The sequence below is a fragment of the Salvelinus fontinalis genome, chromosome 27 (assembly GCF_029448725.1).
Source record: "Salvelinus fontinalis isolate EN_2023a chromosome 27, ASM2944872v1, whole genome shotgun sequence".
NCBI classification, from domain to species: domain Eukaryota; kingdom Metazoa; phylum Chordata; class Actinopteri; order Salmoniformes; family Salmonidae; genus Salvelinus; species Salvelinus fontinalis.
Window position 1 is genome coordinate 33,302,215 of NC_074691.1, and position 13,574 is coordinate 33,315,788.

Genomic DNA, 13,574 nt, shown 5'->3' on the forward strand with positions numbered 1-13,574 from the left:
ACTCTAACCACTAGGCTACCTGCCGTCCCTCCACTCTAACCACTAGGCTACCTGCCGTCCCTCCACTCTAACCACTAGGCTACCTGCCTCCCCTCCACTCTAACCACTAGGCTACCTGCCACCCCTCCACTCTAACCACTAGTCTACCTGCCACCCCTCCACTCTAACCACTAGTCTACCTGCCGTCCCTCCACTCTAACCACTAGGCTACCTGCCGCCCCTCTGTAACAGGGTTTTATTGGTGATTCCCCTTGCCACTTTATTGTTAAGCCAATGGGTTTTTGGTTTTAGTTTTGTCTTGCCGTCACCTCCTCAACATGGAATCTTATTGGCTGGTTTGCGTAGCTTGCTTACGAGGGAGGATGTTTCATTAGAATCGTCCCAGTGAACAAGCACCAAACCAGCGGTAAGTTGTTGGTTGCAAAGCACTGTACATCAAAAGTGATTTTTATACTCCCAAGTGATGATTTAAGTGTACAATTTATATACATTTGTTTGTAAATGTTATTCGAACATCACACATAAGATGCAATGTTTTTTGGAGAATATTGGTTGTGCATTTTGGTTGTAAAGAATTCCCGCCAGTACTAGCTAGCAACTTACTGTGTCTGGTGGGGGGGGTTCATATATTTTGTACAGTGCGTGAGTGCAGAGTTGGATGGTGAGCCGTGCATCGCATGACGTGCAATTTTGTGCTGTTCCTACCAGGTACATTGTTAAAGAATAAATCTCCATGACTGGTGCTACACGTTGGAATTTGTGTCGAGGATTGATTGTACACAACGCAAGAAGAGTACTGTTACACCTCCACTCTAACCACTAGGCTACCTGCCCCCTCCACACTCTAACCACTAGGCTACCTGCCGCCTCTACACTCTAACCACTAGGCTACCTGCCCCCTCCACACTCTAACCACTAGGCTACCTGTCGCCTCTACACTCTAACCACTAGGCTACCTGCCGCCCCTCCACTCTAACCACTAGACTACCTGCCGCCTCTACACTCTAACCACTAGGCTACCTGCCACCCCTCCACTCTAACCACTAGGCTACCTGCCGCCTCTACACTCTAACCACTAGGCTACCTGCCGCCCCTCCACTCTAACCACTAGGCTACCTGCCGCCCCTCCACTCTAACCACTAGACTACCTGCCGCCTCTACACTCTAACCACTAGGCTACCTGCCGCCCCTCCACTCTAACCACTAGGCTACCTGCCCCCTCCACACTCTAACCACTAGACTACCTGCCTCCCCTCCACTCTAACCACTAGGCTACCTGCCCCCTCCACACTCTAACCACTAGGCTACCTGCCGCCTCTACACTCTAACCACTAGGCTACCTGCCGCCTCTACACTCTAACCACTAGGCTACCTGCCGCCCCTCCACTCTAACCACTAGGCTACCTGCCACCCCTACACTCTAACCACTAGACTACGCTGCCTCCCCTCCACTCTAACCACTAGGCTACCTGCCTCCCCTCCACTCTAACCACTAGGCTACCTGCCTCCCCTACACTCTAACCACTAGGCTACCTGCCGCCCCTCCACTCTAACCACTAGGCTACCTGCCTCCCCTACACTCTAACCACTAGGCTACCTGCCGCCCCTCCACTCTAACCACTAGGCTACCTGCCTCCCCTCCACTCTAACCACTAGGCTACCTGCCGCCCCTCCACTCTAACCACTAGGCTACCTGCCACCCCTCCACTCTAACCACTAGGCTACGCTGCCGCCCCTACACTCTAACCACTAGACTACCTGCCTGCCCTCCACTCTAACCACTAGGCTACCTGCCTCCCCTCCACTCTAACCACTAGGCTACCTGCCTCCCCTACACTCTAACCACTAGGCTACCTGCCGCCCCTCCACTCTAACCACTAGGCTACCTGCCACCCCTCCACTCTAACCACTAGGCTACGCCGCCGCCCCTCCACTCTAACCACTAGGCTACGCCGCCGCCCCTCCACTCTAACCACTAGGCTACGCCGCCGCCCCTCCACTCTAACCACTAGGCTACCTGCCGCCCCTCCACTCTAACCACTAGGCTACCTGCCTCCCCTCCACTCTAACCACTAGGCTACCTGCCGCCCCTCCACTCTAACCACTAGGCTACCTGCCACCCCTCCACTCTAACCACTAGGCTACGCTGCCGCCCCTACACTCTAACCACTAGGCTACCTGCCTGCCCTCCACTCTAACCACTAGGCTACCTGCCTCCCCTCCACTCTAACCACTAGGCTACCTGCCTCCCCTACACTCTAACCACTAGGCTACGCCGCCGCCCCTCCACTCTAACCACTAGGCTACGCCGCCGCCCCTCCACTCTAACCACTAGGCTACGCCGCCGCCCCTCCACTCTAACCACTAGGCTACGCCGCCGCCCCTCCACTCTAACCACTAGGCTACGCCGCCGCCCCTCCACTCTAACCACTAGGCTACGCCGCCGCCCCTCCACTCTAACCACTAGGCTACGCCGCCGCCCCTCCACTCTAACCACTAGGCTACGCCGCCGCCCCTCCACTCTAACCACTAGGCTACGCCGCCGCCCCTCCACTCTAACCACTAGGCTACGCCGCCGCCCCTCCACTCTAACCACTAGGCTACGCCGCCGCCCCTCCACTCTAACCACTAGGCTACGCCGCCGCCCCTCCACTCTAACCACTAGGCTACGCTGCCGCCCCTCCACTCTAACCACTAGGCTACGCTGCCGCCCCTCCACTCTAACCACTAGGCTACGCCGCCGCCCGGTAGCCAAATATGTGTCGTTTTCGAGGTTGACTGTCACGCCCTGGCCTTATTATTCTTTGTTTTCTTGATTATTTTAGTTAGGTCAGGGTGTGACATGGGTAATGTTTATGTTTTGTTGGTTTTTGATGTTTATTTGGTAAAGGGGTTATGGGGTGTAAAATATGGTTTTGTGTTTAGTGTAGATGTCTAGCGTTGTCTATGTTGGTGAGTGATCTAGAAGAGTCTATGGTTACCTGAATGAGTTCCCAATTAGAGACAGCTGATGTCGGTTGTCTCTGATTGGGAGCCTTATTTAGGGTAGCCATAGGCTCTCATTAAGGGTGGGTAATTGTCTATGTAAGAACGTTAGTAGCCTGTATGTTTGTGCACAACGTTTGTAGCTTCACGGTCGTTTTGTTGTTTTTGTTAAAGTGTTTTGTGTCGTGTTCATCTTCGTGTTGTGTGTTAATAAAGAAGATGGCTTATTTTCCAAGAGCTGCATTTTGGTCCGTCAATCCACCACACGATCGTGACAGAATTACCCACCATAGGACCAAGCGGCATGGAAGGCGGCAACAGGACCTACCCACAAAGGATTTCTGGACATGGGAGGAGATACTGGATGGTAAGGGGCCGTGGGATCAACCTGGAGAATATCGCCTCCCTCGTGAAGAGCTGGAGGCAGCGAAAGCCGAGAGGAGGCGATATGAGGAGGCAGCACGGAGACAAGGCTGGAAGCCCGTGAGTACAACCCAAAAATTTCTTGGGGGGGGCCTTAAAGGGAGTGTGGCGAAGTCAGGTAGGAAACCTGCGCCTACTCCCTGTACTTACCGTGGAGAGCGAGAGTACGGGCAGACACCGTGTTACGCAGTAGAGCGCACGGTGTCTCCTGTACGCGTGCATAGCCCGGTTCGGTACATTTCAGCTCCACGTATCGGCCGGGCTAGACTGAGCGTTGAGCCATATGTCATGAAGCCGGCCCAACGCATCTGGTCACCAGTGCGTCTCCTCGGGCCGGCGTACATGGCACCAGCCTTACGCATGGTGTCCCCGGTTCGCCTACATAGGCCGGTGCGGGTTATTCCACCTCCCCGCACTGGTCAGGCGACGGGGAGCATAGAACCAGGTAAGGTTGGGCAGGCTCGGCGTTCAAGGGAGCCAGTACGCCTGCACGGTCCGGTATTTCCGGCGCCACCTCCCCGCCCCAACCCAGTACCACCAGTGCCTCCTCCACGCACTAGCTATATGGTGCGTGTCTCCAGCCCTTTACCACCAGTGTCTAAACCACGCACCAAGCCTCCTGTGTGTCCCCAGAGTCCTGTGCGTCCTGTTGCTGCTCCCCGCACTAGCCCTGAGATGCGTGTCCCCAGCCCGGTGCCACCAGTCCCGGCACCACGCACCAGGCCTACAGTGCGCCTCAGCCGGCAGGAATCTGCCGTCTGCACAGCATTGACTGAACTGCTCGTCTCCCCAGCGCCATCTGAGCCATCCGTCTCCCCAGCGCCATCTGAGCCATCCGTCTCCCCAGCGCCATCTGAGCCATCCGTCTGCAATGAGCCTGCAAAGCCGCCCGTCTGCCATGAGCCTGCAAAGCCGCCCGTCTGCCATGAGCCCACTGAGCCGTCCGCCAGACAGGAGCCGCTAGAGCCGCCAGCCAGACAGGAGCCGCTAGAGCCGTCCGTCAGACAGGATCTGCCAGAGCCGCCAACCAGACAGGATCTGCCAGAGCCGCCAACCAGACAGGATCTGCCAGAGCCGCCAACCAGACAGGAGCAGCCAGATCAGTCAGCCAGCCATGAGCAGCCAGATCAGTCAGCCAGCCATGAGCAGCCAGATCAGTCAGCCAGCCATGAGCAGCCAGATCCGTCAGCTAGCCATGAGCAGCCAGATCCGTCAGCTAGCCATGAGCAGCCAGATCCGTCAGCTAGCCATGAGCAGCCAGATCCGTCAGCTAGCCATGAGCAGCCAGATCCGTCAGCTAGCCATGAGCAGCCAGATCCGTCAGCTAGCCATGAGCAGCCAGATCCGTCAGCTAGCCATGAGCAGCCAGATCCGTCAGCTAGCCATGAGCAGCCAGATCCGTCAGCTAGCCATGAGCAGCCAGATCCGTCAGCTAGCCATGAGCAGCCAGATCCGTCAGCTAGCCATGAGCAGCCAGATCCGTCAGCTAGCCATGAGCAGCCAGATCCGTCAGCCAGCCATGAGCAGCCAGATCCGTCAGCCAGCCATGAGCAGCCAGATCAGTTAGCCAGCCATGAGCAGCCAGATCTGTCAGCCAGCCATGGGCTGTCCCTCAGTCCGGAGCTGCAGTCCCTCAGTCCGGAGCTGCAGTCCCTCAGTCCGGAGCTGCCATTCCTCAGTCCGGAGCTGCCCCTTCCCCTGGAGCTGCCCCTTCCCCTGGTGCTGCCCCTTACCCTGGTGCTGCCCCTTACCCTGGTGCTGCCCCTTACCCTGGTACTGTCCCTGACCCTAGTACTGCCCCTGATCCTGGTACTGCCCCTGACCCTGGTACTGCCTCTTACCCTGGTACTGCCCCTTAGTCTGGAACTGCCCCTGAATGCAATGGGGTTAATGTGGAGGGGGGTCGTTTGGAGGAGGCCTAGGAGGTGGTTAGGTACTGTGGTGACGTGGGGACTACGACCAGAGCCGGAGCCGCCACCGTGGAGGGGAGCACACCCAGACCCTCCCCTAGACTGTGTATGGTGCGCCCGGAGTTCGCGCCTCAAGGGGGGGGTTATGTCACGCCCTGGCCTTATTATTCTTTGTTTTCTTGATTATTTTAGTTAGGTCAGGGTGTGACATGGGTAATGTTTATGTTTTGTTGGTTTTTGATGTTTATTTGGTAAAGGGGTTATGGGGTGTAAAATATGGTTTTGTGTTTAGTGTAGATGTCTAGCGTTGTCTATGTTGGTGAGTGATCTAGAAGAGTCTATGGTTACCTGAATGAGTTCCCAATTAGAGACAGCTGATGTCGGTTGTCTCTGATTGGGAGCCTTATTTAGGGTAGCCATAGACAATTACCCACCCTTAATGAGAGCCTATGTAAGAACGTTAGTAGCCTGTATGTTTGTGCACAACGTTTGTAGCTTCACGGTCGTTTTGTTGTTTTTGTTAAAGTGTTTTGTGTCGTGTTCATCTTCGTGTTGTGTGTTAATAAAGAAGATGGCTTATTTTCCAAGAGCTGCATTTTGGTCCGTCAATCCACCACACGATCGTGACATTGACTTTGTTGTACATATCCAGCAACACAGCTTTAAGTTACCTGGTTCTATCCACAGTGTGTTGCACTGGGTGCTATAAGAGGGTGTGGAGTGAAAAGCCAGCAGCAGGCCGTGAGACACAGTCCCCCGTCCCCCCCTCAAACTACACACATTTGTTTAGTAGAGAACCTACTCAGTATTTCCCACCCCACTTTAACTGAGACAGGAAAAAAGTTCTCGACAAGCCAATATCCTCAACATACCAGTGTCAACATTGTATTTTTTCATGAATTGGTAATAAAAATAAAAAATAAAATTACGTATTTTCTTGTTGGCACACAAGCGGCCATTGATTCAAATGAAATATAATTTGATTGAATCATCCACATTGCAATGTTTTGAAATGCGGGCTTTTATTTTGAAGGTTTCCTCATTAACATACCAAACTGACGTCGTGGTTTGTGCTGCTGGCAGAAAACTAGTGTGCAACGATCTCTAGTTCCTGGTTTCCTCCGTCTTCCTGGTAAAATGTTTAAAACGGCAGCCGCTGGGGGACTAGCAGCTGACATTCTGCATGCCGGGTAGGGTCGGACATGGCGGAAAGTAGTACGGACGAAATTGAGGAAATTGAGGAAAAACTGGATTTAGCAACAGCTGTGCTGGAATGAGAACAATAGCGGTGTCAGTTCTGATGGTATGGAGCGGGAGGATGAGGGTCAAGGACCGGAATGGTCGGTAGTGGAAAGACGTTGGAAGAAGAGAGATTATGATACCGAAAACATAAAGAGGGCTAAGGTAGGAAGCAAGATTAGTGATGGAGTGGAAAGTGTTTGATGAGACCATAGGGTGTAAGAGAGGCCCTAACTCCAAATCAAATGTAGTATAATGAAACAGGCAGGGAGCAGGTCTCGAACCCTCGACCTCCTAGCCCGAGGTCCGGCGCGCTATCGACTGTGCCGCATTTATAAAACCCTTCTTACATCAGCTGATGTCTCCAAGTGCTGTACAGAAACCCAGCCTAAAACCCCAAACAGCAAGCAATGCAGGTGTAGAAGCACCTGCCATAGAGCAAGTGGTAGTAGGTGAAGTGAAATTAGTTCGGTTCATTGGAAATGGTAGATTGTTCATATTGTGTGGTGGTAGTCAGGCTCAGCAAGAGAAGATTCTGACAATGGAAAAGCTTCATGGGAAGAAGATTAAAAGCCACGTCCCTGTGTTGCTTATGTAACAGTATAGCTTCCCGTGCCTCTCCGCAAACTAGCTAGCCATTTCACATCGGTTACACTTATTCCAGCTGGTGTCCCGATATCTATGTCCATAGATAATATTAAAGAAGATGTGACGGGAGACTAAAAGGCTGATCAGTAGGAAAGAAGGGAACGCCTGTCAGTGCCGTTGAGGTTTGAGAACGGTTATGCCTGGTGGAAAGTACAGATAGGATTTCTTCGTTTTAATGTCAGAGAATTTGTCCCATCCCAACTGCGATGTTTTAAATGGCAAAGAATGGGACATGTAGCTGTTCGATTTTTAAAGAAAGAAAAATTATGTGTGGAGGGGATGGTGATTGTGGAAGCAATGTGAAGGTTATGTGTTGTTGGGGGGGGGGGGGGGGCAGCATTTAGTGGATGCCAGGTGCAAAGAGGCTCAGAGATACAAAATCAGTCATGAGGCTGTAAAACAGATTGGTGGAACTACAGCGAGGACTCGTGGAGCTTCTATGGCTGCTCCTGGACTAAGTGGACCTACTGTCAGGGCTGGTGTTTCTGCTGCTCCTGGACTAAGTGGACCTATTGTCAGGGCTGGTGTTTCTGCTGGTCCTGGACTAAGTGGACCTACTGTCAGGGCTGGTGTTTCTGCTGCTCCTGGACTAAGTGGACCTATTGTCAGGGCTGGTGTTTCTGCTGGTCCTGGACTAAGTGGACCTATTGTCAGGGCTGGTGTTTCTGCTGGTCCTGGACTAAGTGGACCTACTGTCAGGGCTGGTGTTTCTGCTGGTCCTGGACTAAGTGGACCTATTGTCAGGGCTGGTGTTTCTGCTGGTCCTGGACTAAGTGGACCTATTGTCAGGGCTGGTGTTTCTGCTGGTCCTGGACTAAGTGGACCTATTGTCAGGGCTGGTGTTTCTGCTGGTCCTGGACTAAGTGGACCTATTGTCAGGGCTGGTGTTTCTGCTGGTCCTGGACTAAGTGGACCTATTGTCAGGGCTGGTGTTTCTGCTGGTCCTGGACTAAGTGGACCTACTGTCAGGGCTGGTGTTTCTGCTGGTCCTGGACTAAGTGGACCTATTGTCAGGGCTGGTGTTTCTGCTGGTCCTGGACTAAGTGGACCTACTGTCAGGGCTGGTGTTTCTGCTGGTCCTGGACTAAGTGGACCTATTGTCAGGGCTGGTGTTTCTGCTGGTCCTGGACTAAGTGGACCTACTGTCAGGGCTGGTGTTTCTGCTGGTCCTGGACTAAGTGGACCTATTGTCAGGGCTGGTGTTTCTGCTGGTCCTGGACTAAGTGGACCTATTGTCAGGGCTGGTGTTTCTGCTGGTCCTGGACTAAGTGGACCTATTGTCAGGGCTGGTGTTTCTGCTGGTCCTGGACTAAGTGGACCTACTGTCAGGGCTGGTGTTTCTGCTGGTCCTGGACTAAGTGGACCTACTGTCAGGGCTGGTGTTTCTGCTGGTCCTGGACTAAGTGGACCTATTGTCAGGGCTGGTGTTTCTGCTGGTCCTGGACTAAGTGGACCTACTGTCAGGGCTGGTGTTTCTGCTGGTCCTGGACTAAGTGGACCTACTGTCAGGGCTGGTGTTTCTGCTGGTCCTGGACTAAGTGGACCTACTGTCAGGGCTGGTGTTTCTGCTGGTCCTGGACTAAGTGGACCTACTGTCAGGGCTGGTGTTTCTGCTGGTCCTGGACTAAGTGGACCTACTGTCAGGGCTGGTGTTTCTGCTGCTCCTGGACTAAGTGGACCTATTGTCAGGGCTGGTGTTTCTGCTGGTCCTGGACTAAGTGGACCTATTGTCAGGGCTGGTGTTTCTGCTGGTCCTGGACTAAGTGGACCTACTGTCAGGGCTGGTGTTTCTGCTGGTCCTGGACTAAGTGGACCTACTGTCAGGGCTGGTGTTTCTGCTGCTCCTGGACTAAGTGGACCTACTGTCAGGGCTGGTGTTTCTGCTGCTCCTGGACTAAGTGGACCTATTGTCAGGGCTGGTGTTTCTGCTGGTCCTGGACTAAGTGGACCTATTGTCAGGGCTGGTGTTTCTGCTGGTCCTGGACTAAGTGGACCTACTGTCAGGGCTGGTGTTTCTGCTGCTCCTGGACTAAGTGGACCTACTGTCAGGGCTGGTGTTTCTGCTGGTCCTGGACTAAGTGGACCTACTGTCAGGGCTGGTGTTTCTGCTGGTCCTGGACTAAGTGGACCTACTGTCAGGGCTGGTGTTTCTGCTGGTCCTGGACTAAGTGGACCTACTGTCAGGGCTGGTGTTTCTGCTGGTCCTGGACTAAGTGGACCTACTGTCAGGGCTGGTGTTTCTGCTGCTCCTGGACTAAGTGGACCTACTGTCAGGGCTGGTGTTTCTGCTGCTCCTGGCATGGTTTGGAGGCGGGTCAGAAATCTTGGCGCTCATGAATAAGTCAACTTTATTCATTAAGGTTATCAATATGACTTGGGTTATATATATATATATATATATGCACACACACAGTACAAAAGTTTGGACACACCTACTCATTCCAGGGTTTTTCTTTATTTTTACTGTCATGTGTTTTTCAACAGGACAATGACCCAACACACCTCCAGGCTGTGTAAGGGCTATTTGACCAAGAAGGAGAGTGATGGAGTGATGCATCAGATGACCTGGCCTCCACAATCATATGACCTCAACCCAATTGAGATGGTTTGGGATGAGTTGGACCGCAGAGTGAAAGAACAGCAGCCAACAAGTGCTCAGCATATGTGGGAACTCCTTCAAGACTGTCGGAACAGCATTCCAGGTGAAGCTGGTTGAGTGTGCAAAGCTGTCAAAATCAAAGGGTGGCTACTCTCATATCTATTTTTTTATTTGTATATTTTGGTTACTACATGATTCCATATGTGTTATCTCATAGTTTTGATGACTTCACTATTATTCTACAATTTAGAAAATAGTAAAAATAAAGAAAAACCCTTGAATGAGTAGATGTGTCCAAACTTTTGACTGGTACTGTATTGGTAAAAAAAAATATATAGATTAATGAAAGGATAAAAATCAACTAAGCTTCCATGTTTACACGTTACGCTACCTTAAGTTATACCTTTCTCTCTCTTCTGTCTCTCTTCCTCCCCCTCTGCCCCAGGCCCTCCTCCTCCTCAGTGCTTGTGGTGAGGGTGGAGAATGTGGCGATACCAGACTAACTCTCAGAGGACGAGAGTCCCAAGACGGCGACAGACAGGGCTGTGTCGTGTCCCGCACCGCAGCCAAGAATGACGCCTTTGGCAGCTGGCTTTAGCTCTGAAGGCAGTTTCCTCACCTGATCTTTCTACTGGTGAAACTGGTGCCCTTAAGAGCCGGTATGGCTGCTCACAGAGGCTTTTGGACTGGTGCCCTTAGGAGCCGGTATGGCTGCTCACAGGGGCTTTTGGACTGGTGCCCTTAGGAGCCGGTATGGCTGCTCACAGGGGCTTTTGGACTGGTGCCCTTAGGAGCCGGTATGGCTGCTCACAGAGGCTTTTGGACTGGTGCCCTTAGGAGCCGGTATGGCTGCTCACAGGGGCTTTTGGACTGGTGCCCTTAGGAGCCGGTATGGCTGCTCACAGAGGCTTTTGGACTGGTGCCCTTAGGAGCCGGTATGGCTGCTCACAGAGGCTTTTGGACTGGTGCCCTTAGGAGCCGGTATGGCTGCTCACAGAGGCTTTTGGACTGGTGCCCTTAGGAGCCGGTATGGCTGCTCACAGAGGCTTTTGGACTGGTGCCCTTAGGAGCCGGTATGGCTGCTCACAGGGGCTTTTGGACTGGTGCCCTTAGGAGCCGGAATGGCTGCTCACAGGGGCTTTTGGACTGGTGCCCTTAGGAGCCGGTATGGCTGCTCACAGGGGCTTTTGGACTGGTGCCCTTAGGAGCCGGTATGGCTGCTCACAGAGGCTTTTGGACTGGTGCCCTTAGGAGCCGGTATGGCTGCTCACAGGGGCTTTTGGACTGGTGCCCTTAGGAGCCGGTATGGCTGCTCACAGGGGCTTTTGGACTGGTGCCCTTAGGAGCCGGTATGGCTGCTCACAGGGGCTTTTGGACTGGTGCCCTTAGGAGCCGGTATGGCTGCTCACAGAGGCTTTTGGACTGGTGCCCTTAGGAGCCGGTATGGCTGCTCACAGAGGCTTTTGGACTGGTGCCCTTAGGAGCCGGTATGGCTGCTCACAGGGGCTTTTGGACTGGTGCCCTTAAGAGCCGGTATGGCTGCTCACAGGGGCTTTTGGACTGGTGCCCTTCGGAGCCGGTATGGCTGCTCACAGAGGCTTTTGGACTGGTGCCCTTAGGAGCCGGTATGGCTGCTCACAGAGGCTTTTGGACTGGTGCCCTTAGGAGCCGGTATGGCTGCTCACAGGGGCTTTTGGACTGGTGCCCTTAGGAGCCGGTATGGCTGCTCACAGGGGCTTTTGAGCCCAGATCTGAATACAGCAGAACTGCATCGAAGGCCCAATCCCGAATCATTTTAATTTAACCAGGCAAGTCAGTTAAGAACAAATTCTTATTTACAATGACGGCCTACCAAAAGGCCTCCTACGGGGACAAAAGACACATTACGACAAGAGACACCACACCACGACCTAACAACATAGCAAGGCAGAAACGCATAACACAGCATGGTAGCAACAAAACATGGCAGCAGCACAAAACATGGTACAAACATTATTGGGCACAGACAACAGCACAAAGGGCAAGAAGGTAGAGACAACAATGCATCACGTGAAACAGCCACAACTGTCAGTAAGAGTGTCCATGATTGAGTCTTTGAATGAAGAGTGAGGGTTTTTTTTGCAGCTCGTTCCAGTCGCTAGCTGCAGCGAACTGAAAAGAGGAGAGACCCAGGGATGTGTCTGCTTTGGGGGGACCGTAAATGTCCAGTGCAGTCAGTGGGTTTTCCTGAAAGTTATAATGTTTTTAGTGTGAGAGCTGTTTGCAAAAAAACACCTGAAACGTCTGCCTGTTTCGGTAGGATGGTGACATCACCGAGCGGTAAATGAGTTAATAGACCAATAAGAAAGAGAGTTCCAAACCTCTCTGCCAATAACAGCTAGTTTTCAGTTCTCCCCTCCCCACTCAGACCACTCCCAGACAGTCCTAGTCAAATTCTTGCTCTTTGCTAAGAAGCACTTTTTTGTTGTTGTTGACCATTTTAATTTAAAACATTTAAACCATAAGGTACGTAATTGTTACCCAGAAATGATTTGATATTAAGCTGAAAACAGCTGCATTGGACCTTTAAATCTCTTACAGTTGAAACTCTGCTTGTAAAACTGCCTTCAATATACTTTCTGATTCTAGTTTGTTTCTTGAAATAAATGATCATGTGTATATATCCCCTAATATATCTTTATATATTCATGTATCCCTCACAATATCTTTATTCGTCAAAATCATTTCAATGTAAACAAACCACAACCATAAAATTAAACTTGCATGAATAGGCAGACATTTTTTAACTTAATTAAAAACTCAATTCCTGGGAGTGTGTTAGAATTTATTAGGACAACTTTTCCAATTATGTACAATAGGAGGTTTCAAGACATACAGGGGTGACCTGCAGATCGTTTTAAGTTGGGGAGATTCACTCAATATACTTTAAAATGACTCAAAAAACCAACTCTAAAACTGTGTAGAAATCAACATTTACCTTCATTCAGACAGTTTCTTGTCAGTCCAGAGCTGGCTAATAATCACCGAAATTAAAACTAGACAGATCATCAAAAATTTCCTTAAACAAGGTGAGGAAATGTAACACCTCAAACGCTGAATGTGGCGTCCGGGATAACCATGAGTTTGACATCCCTGGTGTACACAGTACAATGAAAATGCTTAGTATAATGGAAGTCCTTTACTATACCACACAGGCAACATTATCGTTATTGCCAGACTTCTATGAAAAACCCTGCAGAAGACATAGCTGTCGAAATGTTGGTTTAATAAAATTGATTGCATCAGTCATTGCACGAATGCTTTTCCGTTTTCCAACACGATCATTATCCAGGCTTCACCGGTAGGTGTCACAATGTTACATATTGGTCTATGTATTTGTGGCCGATGTGAAATGGCTAGCTAGTTAGCGTTTTCAATCGGTGACGTCACTCGCTCCGAGACCTTGAAGTAGTGGTTCCCCTTGCTCTGCAAGGGCCGCGGCTTTTGTGGCGCGATGGGTGACGATGCTTCGTGAGTGACTGTGGTTGATGTGTGCAGAGGATCCCTGGTTGGGGGCGAGGAGAGGGACGGAAGCTATACTGTTACATATTCACAAGGTATAGTTGCCCCCAGAGAGTAGGGGGGGGGGGACTCTGGGGTCAGTTTTACATTTCCCCCACAAATGATTATTAGGAGGAAGATGAGAGGTATTTGATCCTAGATCTGTACCTAGGGGAAACGTCACCCTGTATCCACACCATTTCCTGAGTGTAACTTTTATTCATAGCGAG

General features: G+C 51.5%; 1 long non-coding RNA gene across 1 annotated transcript; it reads left to right on the top strand.

Moving 5' to 3' along the window:
* Positions 1 to 6,406: 6,406 nt before the first annotated feature.
* On the top strand, positions 6,407 to 13,090 carry LOC129825484 (uncharacterized). Its single transcript, XR_008754891.1, has 3 exons — positions 6,407 to 6,722; positions 9,690 to 9,907; positions 10,250 to 13,090. It is a non-coding gene; the product is annotated as an uncharacterized LOC129825484 (long non-coding RNA).
* Positions 13,091 to 13,574: the final 484 nt, after the last annotated feature.